We start from the raw sequence: 6,000 nt of genomic DNA on the forward strand, positions 1-6,000 counted from the left end.
AATTGTGATGAAGAAACATCTGACCTATAGAACAGATTTCTTCTAGAATATATAAAATATTGCACAGCCACTCCTTGAAAATGTCTAAAACCCTCCACCAGTAAAAATAATCTCTCCCATTGCAAACGTGTGCAAAGATTTTTACTACTGAACCCATAGTAATGGCAGCTGTAACCCACCCCTGGATAAAATGCTTTCTTACAAGCCAAAGGCCAAATTTAAGTAGCATTTCCTTTCAAATTGTCCCTTGTTACTTCCAATGCGAAGAAGGCCTTTTCTTTTGATCAAAGTCTCATTTCATTGCTTCAGTTTTCTAAGTTTGGGTATATCCCCAGTGGGGATAGTCCATCACAGACTATGTAACTGCTATTTACTCAACCAGGACATAGTGACTCCTAATTCTATTGAACAGTGTTTGCCATTATAGCATCTGAAGGACATTTGGGTCAATAGTATTGAGCCTTCCAAGCTGCTTAAACAAGCTGTAAGATTTCTTCTCCACACGTTGACTTCTCAATGAAGTTCATCCACATTTGAGACTAGGCATAGCCTGCTTGAACTGGTCTTAGGGCTTTGGAAAACAGAGAAAACACAGCCATTTCCCACCCACCTTGTTGAGCAACTTCAGCCGTGAAAGAGCGTTTTGGCCGATAATAAGTCTCTGTCTTTCAAAACTCCCCAGGTGTTCTCTGATGGAATCCTTCTTGGAGAAAACCAAGAAACTCCAAATGTTGAGATCTGCTGCTACATCTCCATTTTGGTCCAAGTGCAGTTGAAACTTGGAAAAATTGCAAAACTCATTCTTCTTCAGAAAGGGATGGAACTAAAATGGAAATATGCAGGAATTTTAACAGTAGAAACATACGTTTCTTATCCTATATGGTCTTTTCACACTGATACTTCCTTTTATAGTTGTTTATTTTTTGAATAAATATTTTTATTGAATGTTTTAATCTTCTATAGTTGTTTAAATTGCAGTTGTGTTTAGTGGAGAGAACAAGTGTTACCACTATGATAAATATATATTGACAATTAAATAATAAAATGGGCCAAATATGGGAGCCATTCTGGAGCAGGAGTATCAAACTCAATTTCATTAAGGGCCGCATCAGCGTTGTGTTTGACATCGGGAGGCAGGGTGGGGGTGGCCAGCTATATGTCACTCATGTCACGGTTCCTGTGGTGGCCCAAGAGGTCTGCTAGCGAAAATGGGCTGTTTCCAGGGTGGCCCTGTGGGTCTAAGCACCCCGTGGGCCAGATCCAGCCACCGGGTCTTGAGTTTGACACCAATTTTTCTAGAGCAAACAATTTGAGTGAAGAACAAATTCTTCATAATATCCTTGGAAACAATAGCTTAGTCCCAATTAGATCAGACAGGAAATACTTCCAAATGAGCTAATTCTAAATTGATGCTAGATTAATAGAATTGTGTAAAACCTCACTCCAGCTCATTGTATAGCCTGAAACTTTAGGGAGGATTCTTTCTGTTTTTCTTTCTCTACCCATTATACACCTCCTTTCTAATAATAGCCAGCATCTCTGCCTTCATCCCCAAGATCATTTCCATATATCATTATATATGCTTAATAGATTGTGGGAATGCTGATGATTTAATCTTGATTTCAGCAAAGTATTAAAAATTACTTCTTGATGTGATCATTAGGAATCTAGTTAAATATGGCAGAGAAAAGTTGATAGTGGATAAAAGCGGATTAAAAACAAAACTGCATTCAATTATTTTTTTTAATGTTCCTTATAAAACTGAGGTGTTATGAATAACAATCAGCCCTTGATCATCTATTCTATTCTGTTCTATTCTATATATTTTTATATTAATGCAGACAGTTGGAGTTCATAAATCCAACTGTTGCTGATGAAAGATTATACCAATTTGTAGAAAAAGCTATTTTAATCACTTTTCAAAATTCAAAATCTTTTAGAAAAAAATTATGACTTCTTTACACAAAAAGAGGCATAAAGGAAATCCAGTAGGGAAATATCTGAATTTTAGCATTTTATGACATCTTGTAAAAGAGGAAAAAAGGACAGCAGTTACAAGGTAGATTGTATGGTATCTTTCGTCTTATTATAGTTATGTATATGGTCACTGATAATAATATAATAGTAGTATTTTAATGATTGGATATTAATCATATAATTCATTGGATGGCAATTCATTAATTACACACTTAAAGAAGGATGATAAAATGTCAAATCATAATTGATAGCAAACTTAATGTGACCCAGCAATATGATGCTCATGGAAAGAAGGCTAATGCAGCCATAAGACTCTCACAAAGTATATGTCCCAAAGGTGCTTTTTCAGGAGGCAACTGGACTTTCTTGTTTTTTCTTTTCTTTTGAAGACCTTGTCCCAAACCATGGAACAACCATGACCTAGATGACTAAGAATCTCTACAGACTCACAAAGTGGATGTACTAGTTTGGGGAGACCCATCTCTAGCACCAGGTCCCCTTGTAGATACTACACTTGGAGAAGACATTACCCAAAACTGAATCAGCTTTAGGGGATGGCTATGAGGCCAAGAAAGAAATCAAAGTTGCTGCTCTTAGCTTTGAGGAAAGTCAACAAGAGATGACACATGTTGATCGGTGGGAGCTGAAAATGAGAAGGAGTCTGGAAGAACATTTTCCATCTTTTACTTGAGGAAAGGAGGATACATTAGATAGAAGCTTAATTGTTATTCCAGATTCTGAGACATGGTAAAAAGAATTAAATCACAAGAGAGGAAATTCTCTTGGCTGAATTAGAGAGAAAAGAGATCCTAAAAGGAGAAGCGGTTTTAGAACTGAACCGGTGAACTAGATAAATTTGATCTCCCCTTTAATAATGAAAATTTGAAGCAACCATCAGTTAGAAAAGATTTAACTGGGATTCCCACAGAGAGGAGGAAGAAGATGGCCTTCTTCATATTTTTGAAGGTAAAATTCTATGATGCTAATAAAATACCCACGCAATACACAGATTTATTTTTAAATGCACACATCCTTTTGACAAAAGCCTCAATCACTTACTAAAAGAATGCAAATGACAGTAGTGTTTAATATCATAATGTATCTGTCCTGGTGCCAATGCTTTGGAACATTGTGCTATGAGCAATTAGATTGACCAAACCCAGCCACAAGCAGTTGGGATCCTTGTCCGTTGGATTCCTACTAATGAAACTAAATTTGATGGGTCCTTTCCAGGATCCCATACCTGCCATGGTTGCAGCCTTGGAATTCCCAAGCACTCTTTGCACTCCTTCCTTCTCCTCCTGGATCTGGAGGAATACGCAACATCCAAGGAGTGGGCCAGGGTCTTGATGACACTGTAAACATGGTGGTCATTTATTACCTGGATGCTGTTCCATTTCTTTAGGGAGTCAAGTGGTACTTTCTGGGTGCATCTTCTCCGACCCTTGACAGAAAAGAGATGCTTTGAAAATGAACAGTGAAATGACTGATCTTCAAACTTACGTTGTACAAAGAGAATGGCTTCAAAGACATCATTGTTTGCCTTATCTTTATTTTTGAAATCAAAGTTCCAAATACTATGGATATATTGGAAAAGCCTGTGCCTTCTGGTTGTCAGTTTTATAAGGGGTGTAATGATCCAGACTTTACCTTCAATGGGTCCTGGCAAGCCCTTAAATATTGAATGGAAAGGAAGAATTCTATCAGAAGAAAAGCCACATTCCATGAAGTGAACAAAAACATTGACTTGTCTCCACTTAGTGATGGCATCCCTGAGGGCTGCTGTATGTCCCATCTCTGAGAATCGTTGTGATATAACAACACAAATTCCATTCCTGACAAGCATCGGAGTAAAAGTCCTCATAAAATTCTCTCCCTCTTCTGTGTCTGAAGCAAATACACCAATCAAGATCCAACCAAAATGGGTGAGCAGTTGTACAATTCCTGGGTACTGGATCCCTTCTTTGGGAACCATCCGGTGGAAAAATGGGAATTCCCTTTTATCACTAAGAGCCACTGAAGCAGTTGCATAACTGATCTGAAAAAGCAATGAAGACTGCTGTGTTATATCTGGGCTTAAATGAAGTCCAAAATAATTAGGTTTTAATAAATCTGACTAAGTTATCGTGTATTGTTTATTGCTGATTAACAACTTGGTCATGTTAAGATGATGAATATAAAATACAGAATATTAATAAGACCATATATAAAATACAATAAAAAAACAAATTAAGAAAAAAAAAGAATGAGAATAAAAATAAAAATCATATTTCTGTATCACCATTACAGTTTACCACATTCCTATTAACATGTGCATGTATCAAAGAAACCTCACATCATGTCACTCATTTTATCAGATGGAGACACACACAACTAACCTGTGGGATTTTGTAGGTGGCTATTGATTTTGACATCTGGATGGAGATGTCCCTGTAAGCTGCATCAAGAAGAGCCAAAAGGTTGTCCTTCTTTCCACAGCTGTAGTTGGGAACATTGGCTTCTCCAGTTGACAGCATGTCCAACAAGGCATCTGACGTGCCAAGTGTGTTCGAATAGTTGTCACGGCAATTGTAGCCAAGTGTGAGATTGTGCAGAATCTGATGATTCTTACTGACTACTTGAATAGCGAAAATGAAGCGTAGCATTCTTGACTGATTAAAGGGTAAACTATGGGGGAAAAAAACCTCATGTTTTATAACTATCTTCAACAGTAATGCAATATATTGTTTTTTAATGAACTCCTCTTTATATCCCAATGTCTGAGGCTTCTGTCCATAGTGTTCTAAAGTCAGAAATAAATGATTGTCTCCATTACCAATTATTTTGTGTGAGTGTTGAGAGGATAGGGTGGAGATAGTGTCACCACCAGGTTTAATAGTCATGCTGTACACAGATACACAGACACACAGACACACAGACACAGAGAGAGAGACAGAGAGAGAGAGAAAGAAGAGAGAGAGAGAGAGAGAGAGAGAGAGAGAGAGAGAGAGAGAGAGAGAGAGAATATACATATATACTAGTGATTTTCATTTGTTCAATATTAGGATTCAAAATGATTCAATCATTAAGTTAGAGAACTCTACTTCCCACCACACACAAAAAAGAAGAGGCTATTTCATAAGTGACCCAAGAAGCGAACCCTTAAATCAAAGGGCATTTATATTTTTTTAAGAATCAGGCATTGAATATCAATGAGCATTTATAAAAATGTGGAAATAGGCTAGAGAGAGGTGACTACAACCATTTCAACAACTACTTTAAACAAAAAGTATTCAGGTAATGAAATCAAATCGATGGGAAGAAGAAAATAATTTAGACTTCTTTCTTGTTTCTTTCTGCTCCAAACTTTCATTTTGAGTCTCTTTCACAAAATAACACAAAAAAAGGGAAGCCACAGAAATCCAAATTATGCAAGAAATTAGGTCCTGCAATAGAGGAGTAAGTGGAATAAGTAGAAAATAAGGCAATATTAGAGCTGCAAATGGAGATAATCACACTCAGTGTCTTACAAGTTAGACTGAAGATAAGGAGTCTTCTCGAAGGTAAACATTACATGTGATGCTCTGGTATTAGAGATTACGATACTAATGAGATGGTCTCCTGGTCTGTAATAGCTCTTTGGATTGTTTCTATCCTGGTGTGCCAACCTTTGTGGACACTTCAATCTAAGCTTCCCAGAGACTGGCTGGGACAGCAGCAGCAGCAGCAGAAACAGAAGCAGGAGGTCCATAATTCTTGGTGTGTGTGTGTGAATCTATCTCCTTCTCGTTTCTAAACAAGAACAACCAGAAGAATTAAATAATACAAAGCAAAGATGAAAATGCCAGCAGGTCTCTTCATTCAAACAGAAAAACACTTGAGCACTACTTAAGGCTTTTAACTGTTTCTGATGCAAAATCCTCCCATGTTGCTTCAGTCTGATGTTTATAGCAAAGGTAGCTACTGAAGATGTAGCTGAAGAGATTCAAAAGACAGCAATGAAAATTACAGTGAGAAGCAACTTCTCTAGGGATTTAGGTCTTT

The sequence above is a fragment of the Thamnophis sirtalis genome, unplaced genomic scaffold (assembly GCF_051295495.1).
Source record: "Thamnophis sirtalis isolate CommonGarterSnake01/CBP01778 unplaced genomic scaffold, rThaSir2_p1.2 scaffold_3, whole genome shotgun sequence".
NCBI lineage: Eukaryota > Metazoa > Chordata > Lepidosauria > Squamata > Natricidae > Thamnophis > Thamnophis sirtalis.